The sequence below is a fragment of the Peromyscus maniculatus genome, chromosome 14 (assembly GCF_049852395.1).
Source record: "Peromyscus maniculatus bairdii isolate BWxNUB_F1_BW_parent chromosome 14, HU_Pman_BW_mat_3.1, whole genome shotgun sequence".
Taxonomy (NCBI): Eukaryota; Metazoa; Chordata; class Mammalia; order Rodentia; family Cricetidae; genus Peromyscus; species Peromyscus maniculatus.
The window spans coordinates 2002993-2022718 of record NC_134865.1 but is presented as its reverse complement, the minus strand read 5'-3'; the positions used below and the strand labels follow the sequence as shown (position 1 = coordinate 2022718).

The following is a 19726-nucleotide window of genomic DNA, read 5'->3' as shown; positions in this document are numbered from 1 at the left end:
CCTCTTCTCATCCCAGCTCCTCCCTGCCCATCCAGACCCACTTCCTTCCCATCTCTCCTTCGAAAACAAATAGGATTCTAAAGGCTAATAATAAAATATAATATAATAAGATCAAACACAAACTAACACACTGGAATATGACAAAAGAAACAAGCAGAAGTAAAAGAGCCCCCCAAAAAAGGCACCAGGAACACAGAGACCCACTCATTTGCACTCAAGAATCCCATAAAAACACTAAACTGGAGGCCATCATATATATGCAAAGGACCTGTAGAGTAAAAAGAGAGCAAAAATATATAAATAAAATATAAAAAAAAAGAGGAAAAGCATTGACATGACATGAGGAAAAAAACCTCCAAAACTACACTTGAGTTGATTTTCTGTTGATCGTCTACTGCGGGGCATGCAGCCTACCCTTAAGAGTGATTTGTTTCTCCAGTGAGACTCCCTTGGAGAAAACTCCATTTTCATTTGCAAGTGGTTATCAGCTGGTGATGTTTCTGGGTTAGGGATAGGGCATGTGATCTTTTAGCTCTAGGGCCCCATCTGGTGCAAACCAGTGCAGGCCCTCAGTATCTGAGTTCATATGTGCTCTGATCATGTTGACTTCAAGGGCCTTGTTTCCTTGGTGTCCTCCATGCCCTCTGGCTCTTAAACTCTTTCTGCCTCCTCTTCCTCAGGGTTCCCTGAGCCCTGAAGGGAGGGATTTTATGGAGATATTCATTTTAGGGCTGTGTGTTCCACGGTCTCTTAGCTCTCTGCCTGTCTGGTTCTGGGTCTCTGTATTTGTTCCCATCCGCTGCCGAAGGAAGCTTTTCTGATGATGGCTGAGCAAGGCGCTGATCTGTGAGGAGAGAAGAAACCATTAGGAGTCATTCCGTTGCTATATTCTTTAAGTAGAACAGTAATATTTTATTTTACTCTAGGTCTCTGGGCTACCTAGTCTCAGGTTCTTGGTCACTAAAGCAGTGTCCAGTAGACACTCCCATCTCATGGAGTTGGCCTTCAGTCAAATCAGATATCGGTTGGTGACTCCCACAAGCTTTGTGCCACCGCTGCACTGACATATCCTGCAGGCAGGACACCACTGTAGATCAAAGGGTGTGTGACAGGCTTGGCGTTTCTATTTCTCCTTTGGGAGCCTGCAGAATATCTTCCTGTATCAGAGACACCAGAATGGAGGAGTGAAGGTTCTATGTAGGCACCAGCTCGACATCTCCATGTTCAGTGAGTTGTGTAAATGTTGTCTTCAGCAAGGGGGGGGCGGGGCTTGCCATCAGTTTGAGGAGAGCAACCTATAGTTTTGGCCTGGGTTGTTTGTGGGTTCCCATGGAACCCCTTTGGCCAGCAACACCATTAGATGTAACCCAATCCTGGTACTGGAAGCTTCATTTGGTACACAGAGATGGCCATTTGGGGCTCTGTCCCCATATTATTTGACGATTTCATTTAGATCACCTTCATATCTGTATATATTTTAAGAAGCTTCTACTGTATTAGGTTTCCATACTACCCCTCAAATGGACCTTCATTTTAACTGTCTCTCCTCATATTCCCGCCTTCCTTCCCCTCTTCCCTCCCCATCCCCACTTGGTCCTCCCATCCCAGTCCCCCATCCATCCATCCATAACTATTCTATTTCCTTTTACTAGGGAGATCTATTTGCCCACCCACCCCCTCCCACCTCCAGCCCTTACTCTATACCTAACCTCTGTGGTTCTATGAACTGTAGCTTGGTTATCATTGACTTAACAGCAAATATCCACATCTAAGCCAATATATACCATATGTGTCTTTCTGGGTCTGGGTTACCTCACTCAGGATGAATTCTGTAAGCAAATTACTAAATGGTCTTATTAATTTAAAAAACACACACACACAGAGCCAGATATAGGGATGAAAACCTGAGAGATCAGGGAAATAGGGAAATCCACAGCTAACCTTACCTCACCAACTCCACAGCTTCCAAAAGCAAGACACTGTCTACTCATGCCTATTTGCCTTACTGTTCTGCCATCTGATTTGCTCTCTCTGTCCAGCTACATCACTTCCTCTTCCTGCCCAGCTCTGTGACTTCCTGTCTGTCTGTACAGACCTCCAGACCTTTATGGTTAACTAGTGTTGGAATTTAAGGTATGTGCCACCACGCCTGGCTTTGTTCCCAGTGTGGCCTTGAACTCACATAGATCCAGACAGATCCCTGCCTCCCAAGTGATAGGATTAAAGGTGTGTGCTAACATTGCATGACTTTTGTGTTTACTTATAATGGCTGGCTTTTTCCTCTGATCTCCAGGCAAGCTTTATTTATTAGAGCACAAATAAAATATCACCACAGAATTCTTCTAGTTTCATTCATTTACCTGCAAATCCCTTGAGTTCATTCTTTTTAATGATTTAGTAATATTCCATTGTGTAAATGTATCACATTTTCGATATCCATTCTTCTGTTGAGGTGACATCTTGGCTGTTTCTATTTCTAGCTATTATGAGTACAGCAGGAATCAACATGGCTGAGCAAGTGTCTCTGTGGTTAGATGAAGCATCCTGTGGGTAGATGCCCACGAGTGGTATAGCTGGATCTTGATGTAGATTGATTCCCATCTTTCTGAGGAACTGCCACACTGATTGCCACAATGGCTGTACAAGTTTGCACTCTCCCCAGCAGTGGAAGAGTGTCCCCCTTACTCTACATCTTTGTCAGTATGAGCTATGCATACTATGTATACTATGAACAAGTATCACGTGTTCTATTGATCTTAGTCACTCTACGGGTGTAAGATGAAATCTAAAAGTAGTTTTGGTTTGCATTTCCCTGGTGACTAAGGGTGCTGAACATTTCTTTGAATGTTTCTCAGCCATTTGAGTTTCCTCTTTTGAGAATTCTCTGTTTAGATCTGTACCCCATTTTTTTTAAATTGGGTTATTTGTTTTCTTCATATCTAGTTTTTTGAGTACTCTATATATTTTGGATATTAGCCGTCTGTCAGATGTGTAGTTGATAAATTTTTTCCTATTCTGTAGGCTGCTACTTTGTCTGAATGATGGTGTCCTTTGTCATGCAAAAGCTTTTCAGTTTTATGAGGTCCCATTTATTAAATGTTGATTTTAGTGCCTGCACTTACAATGTTCTTTTCAGAAAGTATTTTCCTGTGTCAATGAATTCAAGGCTATTCCTCACTTTTTCTCCTACCAGGCTCAGCATATTTGGTTTTATGTTGAATTCTTTGATCCCTTTAGAGTTGAATTTTGTATAGAGTGATAAATTATGTCTCTTTGCATTCTTCTACATGCCCCCATCCAGTTTGATGAAAGTCATTTATTAAAGATACTGCCTTTTTTCTAATATATATATATATATATATATATATATATATATATTTGCTTTTTTATCAAAAAATAGGTGTCCCTAGTGTGTAGATTTCTGTCTGAGTCTTCAATTCCATTGAACAACATGTCTGTTTTTGTGCCAATACCATGCTATTTGTATTACTATAGCTCTATAGTACAATTTGAGGTCAGTGATGATGATAACTCCAGAAGTTCTTTTGTTATTCAGGATTATTTTAGCTATTTGGGGTTTTTACATTTACACATAAGCTGAAAATTGTCCTTTCAAGGTCTGTGAAGAATTGTGTTGGAATTTTGATGAGGATTGCATTGAATCTGTAGATTGTTTTTGGTAGGATGGCCATTTTTACTATATTAATCCTACCAATTCATGAGCATAGGAGTTCTTTCCATCTTCTGATATCTTCTTCAATTTATTTCTTTAATGTCTTAAAGTTTTTATCATACAGGTCTTTCATTTTCTTAGTTCGAGTTACCCCAAGATATTATTTTGGGCAGGGCGGTGGTGGCGCACGCCTTTAATCCCAGCACTCGGGAGGCAGAGCCAGGCGGATCTCTGTGAGTTTGAGGCCAGGCTGGGCTATCAAGTGAGCTCCAGGAAAGGTGCAAAGCTATGCAGAGAAATCCTGTCTTGATAAACCAAAAAAATATATATATATATTATTTTGAAGATACTGTGAAAGCTATCGTTTCCTTGATTTCTTTCTCAGTCAGTTTGTCATTTGTATATAGGAAAGCTACTAATTTTTGTGAGTTAATTTTGTATCCAGCTATTTAGTTGAAAGTGTTTATCAGATGTTGGAATTTCCTGGTGGAATTTTTAGGGTCTCGTATGTATGCTATTATATTATCTGCAAATGAAGGTACTCTGACTTTCTCCTTTCCAATCTTGTCTTGTTCCTGATTTTATTGGAATTGCCTTTAGTTCCTCTCCATTTAAGTTGATGTTGGCTATGAGCTTACTGTAAACTACCTTTATTATGTTGAGGTATGTCCCTTGTTCCCCTAATTTCTCCAGGACTTCTATATGAAGGGTATTGGATATTTTTCAAAGGCTGTTTCTGCATCTAATGACATAATATGTGGATTTTGTCTTTCAGTTTGTTTATACAGTAGATTACACTTATTAATTTACGTATGTGGAACCATCCCTGATTCTCTAGGATTAAGCCTACTTGATCATGGTGGATGATCTTTTTGATATGTTCTTAATTTGGTTTGCAGATATTTTGTAGAGAATTTTTGCATCTGTTATAAGGGAAATTGGTCTGCAATTCTCTTTCTTTGTTGGGTCTTTGTGTGGTTTGGGTATCAGGATAACTGTGGCCTTATAAAAATTAATTGGGCAATGTTCCTTCTGTTTCTATTTTGTGGAATAATTTGAGGAGTGTGGGCATTAACTCTTCTTTGAAAGTCTGATAGAATTCTGTGCTAAAACCATCTGGCCCAGGGATTTCTTTTGGTTGGAAAACTTTTAATGACTGATTCTATTTCAATAATGGTTATAGGTCTGTTTAAATTGCTTATCTGATCTTGACTTAACTTTGGTAAGTGACATGTATCAGGAAAATATCCACTTCTTTTAGATTTCTTTTTCTAATTTGCTGAAGTACAGATTTTTAAAGTATGTCATGATTCTCTGGATTTCCTCAATGTCTGGGATAAAATCAATTGTTTTAATTTCTAAGCATTGTGCCTGGAAAATAATTTGATAGAGCTAATTACACTAACTTTAATACATAAATACGCACATATAAACACACATACCCACATACAGAGAGAGAGAGAGAGAGAGAGAGAGAGAGAGAGAGAGAGAGAGTATAAAATGAAAAGGCCAGGTTAAAACTAGCATAGATTTAGTTTATGAGCATAGAATTAACTAAGATGGCTTTATGCAGTCTTCTACTCAATACAAAAACTTATTCTTAATGTCTCCCAGCCAGCCGCATGAGAAACAACACAGTTACTACAAATAAGAAGAGGCCCCAGGTGTGATAGGGTGGCTATACATGCCTATTTAAGCAGAATGCTAAGAAAAAATCTGGATAATTTGGGAGAGAAAAGTGCTAATGAGCAAAATGAAAACAAACGTGTATCACAAGTTCTCCATTGCATAAATCAGCAGCAGTACAAAGAGACCAGCAACTGAGCTGTGTGGACAAGTATGATGGAAAAAAAAAAAAAAAAAAAAAAAAAAAAAACAGGAATAGTTCCTGATTTTCTGATATTTGGTTTCAGTGTCTTTCCCCAGCTCTTTACTTCTGATCTGTAACTCACAGAGTTTCATGGAAGAGGGCCGAAAAAGGCTCACAGTTACAGGATTACAGGACATAGCTTGATCGGCCTAAGTACTTCAAGACCAGATGGGCCATACTGTATGTATGTACAGGTAGCTATCATTATTTCTAATATTTAAATATTAGCACAAATCAGGGCTAGGGAAATACCTTGACTAGTCAAGTCCCTGCTGCAAGTGAGTGGAGACCTAAGTTTGATCCCCAGAACCCAGGTAATAAACATCAGAACTGGTGGTACACTAAAACTCATTAGTCTGCCAACCTAGCTAGTTTACTTGGTGACTTATAAGCCACTGGGGGGAGAAAAACTATCTCAAAAAAAAAAAAACAAACAGGTAGATGAAGCCTAACAATATGGCAGCCTAACAAGAACTGAACAGTGACAAAAATCAATAGATATGCTTTATATTAGTACGTCGCTCAACCTCATCAGAGAAGCATCTTCTTGAGGCAAATGGCAGTTAACACAGAGACCCACAACAGGACAATGGTCAGAGTGAGAGACTTGGGAGCATTAGCCCTAACTGGGATGTCTTTACAAAGACCCACCCCTCAAGGCTCAGGAATCTATACAGAAGAGGAGTGGGAAAATTGTAAGAGCCAGAGACGGTGGATGCCTCCAAGGAAACAGCATCTTCCAGACACAACAGAGCTGATGTATATATGAAGCCACAGAGACTGTGCGGCAGCATGCATAAAGACCTGCACAAATTCAAACCAGATCAAATCCTAGCATCGAGAAGGGAACGTGGACACAGGGTCCCACCCCTAATCAAGAAGCTATTCATAATTGATATCCACTGGGAAGGGGAAAAATCAATATTCTCTAATAGAGTCTCATTGGGTATATCAACCACACTCCAAGGCAGACCCTAGAAGAAACTGGTCAACACAATACATTATATGTCAGGGAGTGGAGCTTCTTGTTATATTTTGGTATTTCTTTGTCTTACTTAGTTATATTTGTTTGTTTTGATCTTTTTTTTTTTTTGATGCTCTTTGAAGATGGGAGAGAAAGAACATGAATTTTGCTATATGGGGAAGGAGATGGGGAAGATCTGAGAGGAGCTGGCAGATGGAAAAGACTATGACAAAATATATGGTATATATTGGGGCTGGAGAGATGGCTCAGAGGTTAAGAACACTGGTTGTTCTTTCAGAGGTCCTGAGTTCAATTCTCAGCACCCATATGGTGGCTCACAACCATCTGTAATGAGATCTGGCTCCCTCTTCTGGCCTGGAGGGATACATGCAAATAGAACACTGTACACATAATAAATAAATAAATCTTTTAAAAAATATATGGTATATAAAACATTCTAATAAAAAGTTTTAAAGTATCAAAAGGTAGAGCAAAATGCGGGGCGGTGGGGAGAAGATATTTTAGTTCAGGTTCTGCAATAACTTTATCCAAATTATAACCATAAAAGATTCATTTATTTGCCTTTACCTTCCACGCTGTTTCTAATTTTGGTTTTTAATTTCTTCAGTCCTAAGGAGTATTTGGATATATTATGTTGAATTTATAAAAACTTAGTGTTTAAAGAATATTTTTATATTAAAATTACATTGGTTAGTGATCAGAGACTAGATTAAAAATTCTCTTCTATGGAAACATTTTATTTATTGACATGCTATTAATAATTATGATAAATATATCATATATATAAAAATGTGGTTCCTCCTTTCATAAATATAATTTTGCACAGTATTGTATTGCTGTGTATATCCACTCATAAAGTATGGTTTGTTGGCCATATTATCCCATCTCTGCACTTGGCTTATGTCATGCATGTTTTATATCTGTACAATTCATGAATGTGTCACAACAAAATCTCCCATTAAAATAAATACCTACTAACTCAGAAGAGAGAAATCTCACAGAGTCCCACCCTTAAACAAAGAACTACAGATTACTAATGACTGTTGAAAAAGGGAGAATTAGTCTTTCCCAATGATGAGCCCCTTAACTGGTTATCCAATAAAAAGTGGCCAGACCTGAAATCATATACACACAAGCCACACTTAATGGACCCTGCAAATTATATTTATATATTTATGCGTGTGTGTGTGTGTGTGTGTGTGTGTGTGTGTGTGTGTGTGTGTAACAATAACAATCAAGAAGAAGCCATCAATTTTGAGAGGGAGTGAGGGGAAACATGGGCAGGGTTGAAAGGAGGACAGGGAAGAGGGAAGTTATGTGATTATATTCTTTAATTTAATAAGAAAAATAAATAAATGTAAAATAAAAGGGGCTGGGATGTAACTCAGGGGTAGAGTGCTTGTCTAGTAAACACTCAAATCCCTAGGGTTCAAATCCCTAGCAACACATACACACAGAGAAAGGATGGGGGAAGAGCTATACTCAAAAGGCACAAACTTTAAATTTAGAAATGAAAAATTAAAATACTTAAAATGACAATTACTCAGTGAATAATATAAAGGAAATTATAAATTACACTGATTATCTTGAATGTTATTCCTGGCCTTAAAAAAGAAGTAAATGTAATAGATATGTTTTATCAATGTACAAATAAAACAGGCAAGGCATAGTGGTTCCCATGTGTGATCCCAGCATTCCGGAGGCTAAAGAAAGAAGACTATGAATCAGAGGCCAGGCATGAGCTGCAGAGTAAGAGCGTTTTGTTGTTGTTGTTTGTTTGTTTGTTTGTTTGTTTGTTTGTTTCTGGAGCTGAGGACCAAACCCAGGGCCTTGCGCTTGCTAGGTAAGCGCTCTACCACTGAGCTAAATCCCTAACCCCGTATCTTAGAAAACATACCCACATGCATGCATGCACATGCACATGAATGGAGAGCTTCCTGCTGCTTTCATCACTAATGCTGTCGATTTTCTGGTGCATATTACAAAGCTGTCGTGTTTTGCTTAAACCAATGCAATAAAATCCAGAAATCTGGGTGACTATCAAATAAACTAAGAAAGGTCCAAATATGACCTGAGTGGAAATACATCCCAGCTTTACTATACACAGGATGAAAGCATAAGCCAGTGTATTCCTAGTACATAATACAATTCCTGTAAACTGCATTGCTGCTTATGCTTAGGCTATGAGTTTTATCTAATATGCATGACTTTTTTAAATGAGAAATAACTTGCAACTTTAGACATAAGAATCTATCCCATTTTATCGAGAGGAGTGCTCAAAACAACCATGAAAGATTGCCTGGTGGCCTTTTCAGTTCCATATATTTACCAAGAATGTATTTACGGAATGCCAGGCACTGCTGTAAGCTGGAGGAGAAGAAGAGAGAGTCCCCACTGTCAGGGAGCTCAATCCCAGCCACGAAGCATCCTCCTTAGATGACTAAATTAAGCACTGATCCGTTTTAATTAGGCAATTCAGTGACATCTCTCTGAAATATCAGCTTAAGAAAAGGAGTAAGAGAAAGGTTACCAACCAACTAAAAATAGACAACGCCTTCTGCAGCTCACCTCTCCACCTTCTCCCAGAAAGCCTGATTCAGAGTCAGAGGTTGTATCCCTTCTTATCAAAAACTGCATTGATTTCAGCTGCCCAAACGTCTACTCTTGGCTTTCTGCCCTCATTCTCTGGAGAATTCTTTATTGCTGAGTTTCTTTTTTTTTTTTTTTTAAGAGCACATTCCCTTGTTCTGATTCTTTACTGCTATGCATATTGCCAGAGGAGAAAAAGCAATCCTTTATCTCACCCAGCTGTGAACCTTGCAAACCACAACAATGACTGGCCTAACAACACACGCCTATGGGTGCAATAGGGATACAGACATTACAGGAGAAACCAACCACTTCCTAACCGAGGCTGTGGCCCACTCAAGGAAATGGAGCTGATATCTGGCATTGTTTAAAGGGCCAAGAATCTGTGGCTAGATGGGTCATCGGCCCTAGGGCAGAACTCAACACTATTATTCTGATAAATGGATATAGTATTGAAATGACTCCTAATGACTTATGGCTGTACCCATAGATCAGATCATTTCTCACTTCTCATCAGAGAAACTTCTCCTTACCGTAGATGGTGGTTGGCATAGAACCCCTCAACTGGTCAACCTGCAGGAGATAAGAAATTATGGGGTGTTCAGCCCTAAATGGGATATGCATGTCACACCCCTCCTGGAAAGGCTCGGGGGATCTTCGAGGAACAAGAGGCAGAGAGGTTGTAAAAGCCAGAGATGGTCAAGGAAACAGTCCTTTCCAGACACAGCAGGAGAGTTGGCCCATAGGAACTTACAGCAGTTGTGACCAAATGCACCAGCTCTAGCCAGACAAAATCCTAGCATGGACTGGGGAAGGTAAACTTGATATCCCGTCTCTAACTGAGGAGATATTGACATTTGATAGCTCCTGGGAGAGGTGGGGGTTAGCGTTCTTTAATGATGTGGTCCCAGTGGATCGGCCACAGCAAGGGCAGGCTCCATTCCCAAGACTAGCTGGGTAATACAAACTAAACTCAATGGGGAAAGAAAAAGGAAGAAAAATTCTCAAAGTTGGATGAGAAAGGATGGGAAAGGAGAGAGAATGGTTATGGGAACATTTGGGGATGAGGGAGTGCATATGTTCAAAATATTTGAATTTTATATAAAATTTTCAAGGAATTGAAATGTTACTTAAAATAAACAAATGTGTCCTAATCCCTAACAGCTATCTAACTTCTGGCTTACCACTCAGACTCAGGCTCTTAAATCCAGGGGTGTTTCCCACCTTCCAACACCTGGCTGAAGAACAACCCACATACAGGGTTCGCCCTCTAGAAAGAGTGCAGGCTTTCCAGCCACACCCATTCTCTTCACCAGAGAGCTCCCCCTGAGCAGATCGATCACCAGTTCTCTAGGACTCACATTCGTCACCTTCAAAAAGTAAGAGAAGTAAGCACGCTGCACAGGACTGCTACTGATGTCTCCTAAAACTAATAGTGTGCATAAATGTAAGAGGATGAAGAACTCAGAGTTGGTGACCTTCATCAACACCAGTCTCCTGCAGATGGGAAGTTATGACTGGCTTGGCCTGAAGAATAACTCAACTTCTCAAATGCCAACCTCCACACTCTAAGAACCCAGAATTCATCTTACTAGTTGGTGGGTATGTCTTCCTGGAAGCTCCTCCCACTTCAGGGAGTTTGGGTTTTGTTTGTTGGTTGGTTTTTTTTGTTTTGTTTTGCTTTTCCTTAAAAAAATATACATTTACCCTTTAAAAAAAAAAGTACTGGTTGGCAAAAGAAAAGACAATACCCTTCCTGTATTTTGGGGTAAAATGTTCACATTTATACTTTTTTTTTTTATCCATGCACTGACCATGAAAGGGAAAAACAAGCTGGGACCAGTGGCCAGGAGCCTGGTGAAGAAGGTGCTGACCCCACAGACCTGCTGCTCCGACAGCATCTGAACCACTACAGTATCCAGTGGGAGACCACCTGCCACTCCTTAAAATTCTACACATTTCCACCCACAAAGAAAAGCGATAAATCTCCAGGCCAAACTCAATCTCTTCAGTAGAAGTGGCCTTCATTACATGCCCCTGCCTCTTTCCATGTCCCCGAGCAACCCACGTGATTAATCAGAAAACCGAATCTCCCATCCAGGACGAGTGTAATCTCATGCCTCTGTAACCATGTGCAACCTAATGTAGCCAAAGAACCACAGCACCATCTGTGTGTCAGGTCAACGAGCCACAGAACAACTAGATACAGTCTGTCCTGGACATCGTTCTAAGAGCCAGAGAGTCCACCACCATAAAACAGTAAGATGCCTACTATGTTCAAGGCAATGTTCTAAGTATGTTTTGTGAATAATAGCTTTTTAGATCCTCATAGGAGATCAGGTAGATAAATCGCTTTTATGATTTACCTCACAGAAAAGAAAACTGGGGCTGAGAGAGGCTAAGTACTATCAAACAGGCTGGGGTCCAAGTCTGTGCTCTGAACTATAAGACATGCTGCCTTTTCTTGAATCTCAGGGGCTCTAGTCAGAGTTGTGGTAGTCTATAAAGGTCTTTCTGTGCATAAGTCATTAAGAAAACATGGGCATAGTCCCATATAGATGAAAGTATGTGGGCACGTGCAAGCTGCAACATACAGCAGGCAGATAGAGGATGGGCTGGAACAGAAAGTCAAACTGGCTAGCATCAAACCCCACGTCCATAAATTGCATGTTCCTCTACTGGTCGATTAACTATCATGAGGCTATATCTCCACAACAGCCAAATCAGAATCATGAGAACTATTTCTGGAGACTACATGAGATGACTTAATACATAGCAATGTGCTTCTCACAAAGTAAATGTCCAATAAGCTATGGCCTGTTGTGGGATAATCTTTTTGTACACTGTGATAATGTCTCTGTTTTACCTCCTCTGCCTAAGGCACCTTCTGATTGGTTTAATAAAGAGCTGAATGGCCAATAGCTAGGCAGGAGAGGATAGGTGGGACTTCCAGGGAAAAGAGAAGAACTCAGGGGAAGACTCTGAAGGAGGGAATTCGCCAGCCAGATGTGGAGGAAGTCAGATGTACACTATGTAGGAGAGTAATGAACCATGTGGCAGAATGTAGATTAATATAAACGGGTTAAGTCAAGTTATAAGAGCTAGTTGGGAACAAGCCTAAGCTAAGATCTAGCTTTCATAATTAATAATAAGTCTTGATGTCATTATTCAGGAGCAGGCAGTCCAAAGAAAGTCCAACTATAATGGCCTTCTTCATTTAAAATTCTAATTGTTGTATGTGGTGGTGGTGGTGGTGGTGGTGGTATTTCTGGGAAAGATTCAGCATTGAACCTAAAAAGATTCTAAAAGAAGCCTAATGTAAAAAGAATAATTCAAGCTGGAAATTATAATAATTCAATTCAATGTTTCTGGGCATGACATAAATAAATTAGCTGGCTATAAACTCAAGGAGTATACGTTTTAACTACTCAGAAACAGTAAGTAGGCGTGTTTTAAAATAACTTACTTGGTCTTTTAAATGAAATCATTCTCTTATCACTGGAAAAACATCGTTCTCTTACTTATTTATGGAAAATGACAAGAGCGGAACAAAGTGGGACTGACTATACTGTGGCAGTTTAATGTGTTCCCAGGGTATAATTGGGATTTTTTTGCTTGCCACTTTGTTTTGTTTCGTTTGATATTTTTTTTAATAGGGTCTCTTGTACCCAGCTGGCCTCAAACTCACTATGCAGCAGAGGGTGACACTGAATTTCTGGTCCCCCTGCCCACACCTCTGGAGGATGTACCACCATGCCTGGTTTATGTGATGCTGGGACCAGATGCCAGGGCTTTGCACATGCAAGGGGAGGAGTCTACTGACTGGAGTACATTTCCGGACACCTACAGTGTGATTCTGCCATCTGTAATTTTCCTCTCTCTCTCTCCTGATCTGATGGGACTAAGTCTCTCTGAGCTCTTGGACTAGGTGTGAACCTGTAACTCGCTTTGTCCAAGAAACGGCATGCATCCCTGCTAGGCAGAAACCTAAGCCCTCCATCTAACTCCTTCTGCCCTTCCTGGGGATTGTGGAGGTACATGCCGAACTGAAATCCCATCAGCCCCAAGTTCTGAGGGACTATGATAAACAGCTCCCCTGCTGAGTTTCATTGATCTCAGAGCATGAACAAAAACTAAATCCTAGCTGCGTTAGCCATATACAGTAAGGGCTGTTTGTTGCCATAGCTTCGCCTAGCCTAGCCTAACAGAGTGATGTGGAATGTTGTAAAGAAAGTGAGGGAATGTCATAGACCGACTCAAACTTTACAGAGTGAGCATTCAGCATGTCAACTGCTGAGCAGAAACGGCAGACAGGATTGATTTTGTCATTGTGATCTGCTCATCCGTAAGAAGCTTCCTCTGAGCCTCGCTATTCATCCTCACTTTGGGAGATTTCTGTTTCCTTTATGATAATAATATTAAAGCCTAGTTTATAAACCTTGCTTGTTTTTGACTGGCTTAAAAAGCTGTTGTGCACCTTTCACTGTATTTAGGCACTAAGATTGTCTGTACTAGTTAATATGGGCCTAGGTTGTGTGGATAGACTAAGAGCCTTTATCTCTTTGCCTCTCCAAGAAGAAATAGTTCTGCTGGCATCCCACTGCTAGCCTGCTTATCACAGCATCAGAAAGAGTTAAAATTCTAAAACGCACAGGCGCCTACTGAAGAGATAAGTAGATATCAGGACTTGAAAAGCTATAATGATCACAAAATAGGTCCTGGCCTGAAGATTCAAAGCAACCTTTCATAAAAAAAAGCTCACCAGAGTGCAATAATGACAGGATAAGCCATAGCTACTCTCGCCCCCTCAAAAGAGAAGCATCTCCTATATCCTACCCAAGTCCCATGTTTGCTGGCTCAGTCCTGCCTCAGCAGGAACTCTAGGAGATAAACCATAATTGACCTGCTGTAAATTGCTGCAGAGTTCAGCATGAAAATCAAAAACACTCATTGAGCCTTTTAACACAGCTAGAATGAGTTATAAAATCCTGGGCCAGGAGCAAGCTTCACTTGATGTGGGCGAAAGCTGCACAGAAGTAGTTAGATGAGAGAGAGGTGGATGGATAGATGTTGATGAGGATGGATAGATGATAGATAGATAGATAGATAGATAGATAGATAGATAGATAGATAGATAGATAGATAGATAGATAGATAGGATGTAGACAATGGATAGATAGATAGATAGATAGATAGATAGATAGATAGATAGATAGATAGATAGATAGATAGATAGATAGATAAATGATAGATAGGTGATAGAATGATAGATAATAGGTAGATAGATGTTGAAGAAGATAGATGATAGTTTAAAGATAGATTATGAATAAGATAAACAGATGATTGAGATATAGAGATGAGTGGTAGAAATCCACTGACAGAGATCTACAGGTAGATATATTTACATTTTTCTAATATTTGAAGCATATGTACATTACGAGATACAGAGACCAACTGCAAAATACTTAGTGCCAGTGACTAACTACTTTCCAATAGCTCCACCAGGATTTATACCTTGCTCCCTATTTTGTGACTTTGTATAAATGTCTAGGGATCGATTACCTTAACAAAGGCATGTAACTGCCTGATGCTCTGAACAAGTAAACACGCCAAGTGAAAACCCACAGGATCTTGAGACTACTGTTTTTCATCATTTGATGTCTGCCTCTGGTGAGTGTCAACAATCAAAAGGAATGAGCCCTCAACTCCAAATCAGACTGAGTCCCCTCTGTGGACTCATCTGGGCTCTGTATCTGGCAGGACAGGTGTCCTTAGACAAGTTCTAAAACATTGCCAGGTTTATTTCCTTTCAAGTGGACAGTGTCCAGTGCTAGGTGATGAGCTACAGTCCAAATATAATCTCCCAAATTGTTTCCAGATGTAAAATCTCTTGTAATAAACTAACAACTGAACATCTGCTCTCACTTCAGGAGGGCAAGAAAGAGAACCGGAAGCCCAAAGCGAACTGTGGGAGAGAAGGCTAAAAAAAAATTTTTTTTAATTAAAAAAAAAATGTTAAGTAGTCTTCTTTAAGTAGATTTTTACTAGATTTTACTGGACTGAAGTTTGCAGTTTTTCTTCACCTGGAGTGCCCATCCCTTTATCAAGCCTTTATAAGTGACTCTGTGTGTTTCTAGGACCCACACAAATCGTAAGTCCTCCTCTGATCAAAAAAAAAGAGAATTCCAATAAAAAGACAAACAAAACCATAGAGATAAAAGACCAGAAAGAAAATAGACTCACCAGTACCACATATAATTGTATCCTGTTCTCATCTTATCTGCGGCAAGCTGGAAGCTGCGGGCGTAGGGCTCTTCCTCGGGTGTTTCTATCCACTGGGAGAGGGTTAAGTGTCGGTGCAAACTGGAAAGCAGGCAAGGGGAAGGCAGAGGTTTTTAAAATCGGAAGGAAATCTGCAGTGGCTGACAGTGAGCCCCAACTTGTTCTTGATTCATTTCTCACACGTTTACTGATGGAAGATAAGAAAAATTCCAGGCAGCTCAAACAAAATAAAAAGGTCCAGGGATAGGAAGTCAATGGCAGTCTTAACATCATGGAGCCTTGTGGCTTATAAATGTCTACTTTTCTAATCTGGCCTCACCTTCAGCTGCTTCCCAGCATCCTTGGCTTGAGGTGCTCTGGATACATCTCTTCTCACCTCCCAGCCTACGCATGTTCTGTTCTCTAGCCTGAGGTACCATCATCCAACACCTTTGATATCACCAAAGCAACTCATCTCTCTGCCTTTCTTTCTCCAGGAATCTCCCTCTGACATTCCGGAGCTGAGTTAAATGTTCATCCCAGGCCCACTAATAACCCTGTAGTTGAGACTGCTTGCATAGGTACCTGTGTGACCCATGCATCTTGAATGTTCTTACTGTGCCTTTTCACCTTTACACCAGTAGCAAATAACAGGTACCAGGCACACACTACTCAGCAAATACTAGCCAACAGGTGACGCGGTTCACTCTCCAAGACTCAGAATGGAAATCTAATACTAGAGGCTGCTAAATTATGTCTGCATCTTTCTCCAGGAAAGTAAAGGAGATAAAGAGAGAGAGAGGGAAGGAAGGAGGGAGAGAGGGAGGGAGGGAGGGAGGGAGGGAGGGAGGGAGGGAGGGAAGGAGGGAGGGAGGGAGGGAGGGAGAGAAGCAGCAAGCAAGCTGCAAGTCAGAGAGTTTGATAGGAGATTCCACTGTCCTTAACAAATGGTGAAATGTCTGGAACCAGGCCTGGAACAAGTCTTTCCATTCTCTGTCTTTCACTCCATCCTTACCACAGCCCCTAACTGGAACCTTCCCTTGTTAAGTGTTAAGGACCTTCAAGACGCTGTCCTTTAGAATCCCCAAAACAGCTTGTTGAGGGATCAAGGATGGAGATGAGGTCATTTCTGGAATGAACACTGAAATATTTTTGGTCAAAGCATTGACCATCATCAAAATACTCATCAGAAGGAAGGGAGCTTAGCTCAGTGGTAGAACACTTACAGGGCATGTGTGAGGACCAAAGTTCAATCCCCACAACAGGCAAGACCCACCAGAGACAATGGAGACCACTGGCTTCCATCTGATCGCTTCTCCCCTGCTCCCCATTCCCACAGCGCTATAGGAGCCCCTTAGCTCCTTAGCTGTCCTTAGCTCACATCTCAAGAATGAAGTCTGCTTATAAGATGGCCACCATGTGATACTATTCAAATTTTAGGTCACATCACTTCCCTCTTCAGCTAAAATTTCTCAAGTGATATCACAACTCAGTAGAAGAAAGACTCAAATGTTCAATCAGGTGCACATTCTCAATGAGGCCACCCCTGGACATCTCAGCTAAAACTTTAAATTTACCTCTTCTCACAGCCTGCTTTCCTGCTCTATTCTTAGCAGCTGTCTTGAGCATAATCTATTTTTAATATTTTTATTATTGCCAGGCATGGTGGTTCACGCCTTTAATCCCAGCACTCGAGAGGCAGAGGCAGACAGATTTCTGAGTTTGAGGCCAGCCTGCTCTACAAAGAGAGTTTCAGGACAGCTAAGGATACATAGAGAAATTCTGTCTCAAAGAAAGAGAGAGAGAGAGAGAGAGAGAGAGAGAGAGAGAGAGAGAGAGAGAGAGAGAGAGAGAGAGAAACCTTCATAATCATAAAAATAAATGAATAAATTTTGAAAAACTAAAAATGTTTTTTAAATGCATAGTGACTAAAGTCGAGTGCCTGGGTTGACAGAGATGATACGTTCACTATTCTCCGCCACAGCACACTCTAAAATCCCTTACCCTGTTTTCATATCACTCACCTAAGGACTGGATCGATGGCTCAGAGGTGAAAAACAATGGCTGCTTCTGCAGAGAACCCGGGTTTGAGTCTCAGAAGCTGAATGGCAGTTCACAGCAGCCTGTAACTCCAGCTCCTGGGAATCCAACAAGCTCTTTTGGTGTGCAGACATACATGCAGGCAAAACTCCCATACGCATAAAATACTTTTAAAGTGTTTTAAAATTAAAATTTTAAAGTCTCACCCAAAAGGAGCAACATGTATTCAGGTGGTCTCAGCATGCATATAGCACACTCTTCCAGTTGGAAAAAAAAAAAAAAAAAAACATGGAGAAAGTCTGAGTTTTGCCATATCAGTTTATAGGTCACAGTGCCATCTTCTGTGTGCCAAGCCACCCCACCAGCACAGTTCATGTTCATGGATCCAGGCTTTCTCTGTGACACTTCCCCAACCAAAGAGTGAGCCCCTCATACATCCATGTGGGTTTTGAGTAGGCATGGAAGTTGAGAGGAGAGTAGCACTAACTAACATGCATATGTGTCTAGTGAGTCTCTGTGTTTGTGGGGGGAAAAAAATCATAAACACAAGAGCAAGTTCTGGAAGGGTCTCAGACTTCCACTTCCCACATGACTTCAGAGAGTGTCCTTAACCTGCATTTCAGCACCCTGAGCTGTGATGGACTAAATAATGTCACCCTGGTGCCTACCCAAAAGGGAGGCTCATAAGACCAAGGGGTATCCTCCAATCAGGGCCCACCTATGGAGCCGTGGTGTAGTACAAGGTAGAGTAATTAAGCCCTTCAGAGAAAAATGTACTCTGGGCTCCAGAGAGTAAAAGGGAAAGAAGAAATGAGAAAGTAAAAAAGGGTACTGGGCAGAAGCAAAAGTCTCTCCCTGGGAGGTACTTTCAAGAAGCGTATCTCTCTATCCAAAGCACCGGAGCTGGAAATGGAGTGTGAGAGGTAACCTCCACCGACTAACGCGGTATTCATGGAACAGCAGAAATGGATGGTTTGTGTAACCGGAACAGATAGATCTGTCAGGGTGGCCTCTCCACTGTCCTCCCACCCACGCTTGTCACACTCTGGGTGAAGTCAGGGGACACAGGAGGAAGTGCCAGCCACGGGGACAGCACATGGAAGCGATCAGAAGAAAAGCCCAGACAGCTTCGAGAAAATCAGTGCTAACTCTACCGAGACACCGGTTAAGGCCACTCCTGACATCTCACACACAGAAGATTCTGGTGTCTTTTCTCTCTAGTCTGAGGGTGTTTAATCCCCCACAAGAAAAGAAAGTTTTAAAAACATTAGAGCCCAAAAAATCAAAGCCACAACTCCTGTTAAGCAATGCCAAGCCAGCTCTGCAGAGCTCTATCTAGTCCATTGGTTCTATACTGAGAAGTTCAGCTGCTTGAAAACCAGGGTGTTTCCCTCACAGATGGGAGTTCAGAACTCAGGCAGAGCCAATTCTCCGCATTTCCATTAAAGCAACAATCCCTTCCTTTATTTGACTCCTCACTGACTGGCTGGAACTGTGGTTCTTGTCTTTTTTTCATTCTCGTTCCTTTCTTTCTTTCTAAGATTTATTTATTTTGAATTAATGTTAATTAATTTATTAATGGTGTTTTGCCAGCCATTTGTCTGTGCACCATGCTCATGCAGTACCCATAGCGGCCAGGAGAGGGCATCAGATTCCCCTGATGAGTTACAGATGACTGTTAGCCCCATTTGGTGTTGGGAACGGAATTTAGGTCCTCTGGAAGAGCAGCAAAGGCTCTTAATCACTCAGCCATCTTTCCAGGTCCTTATTCCCATTTCTATCAGTCACTTTTCTCTTTAAATACTGCATAATCAATAGGGACAGGCTCTGTTCCATGGCTGGTTTCTATGATTCACATCCCTGTGTCCCATTAAGTCTAAACTAGCCTATCAAGCCTCTGTCAAAGCAATGATCCTATAGGTATGTGATCAATTAGCCTGCCTTCTGATCGCTGCTTCAAATGTCCTCTCAGAAGAAGTGTAATTAAGATCTCTATCTTTTCATGACTATATAGGCATGAGTCCTGATTCAGTTATGCCTTTTAAAATATAAATCAGTTAACTTTGTTCTCTCTATATGTGAAGAGGCCTTTCTAAGTTGAGTGAGTTTTTGCAATGTAAAAAAAAAAAAAAAAAAAAAAAAAGAAGTCCGGTAGACATCAGATGAATATGTCTTTCTTCATTCAATGGGAAATCCTTTCCATAGCACCTTTGTGGCCAGGAGCTTTGCAGGGGTTTCAAAGCAAGCCTTACAAATACAATTTAAAGGTAGCTCTCTATAAGTACAACAAAAAGAAATATGTCTTTGG

At 40.8% G+C, this 19726-nt stretch overlaps 1 long non-coding RNA gene across 2 annotated transcripts; it reads right to left on the bottom strand.

The window, feature by feature from the left end:
• Positions 1-85: 85 nt before the first annotated feature.
• LOC143268530 (uncharacterized) lies at positions 86-17666 on the bottom strand. Of its 2 annotated transcripts, XR_013044588.1 has the most exons (3): positions 17403-17666; positions 15361-15480; positions 86-844 (listed from the first exon to the last, which is right to left on the bottom strand). It is a non-coding gene; the product is annotated as an uncharacterized LOC143268530 (long non-coding RNA). The 2 variants fall into 2 exon arrangements; XR_013044587.1 differs by lacking the exon at positions 17403-17666 and having other exon boundaries at positions 15361-16140.
• Between the last annotated feature and the right edge of the window lie 2060 nt (positions 17667-19726).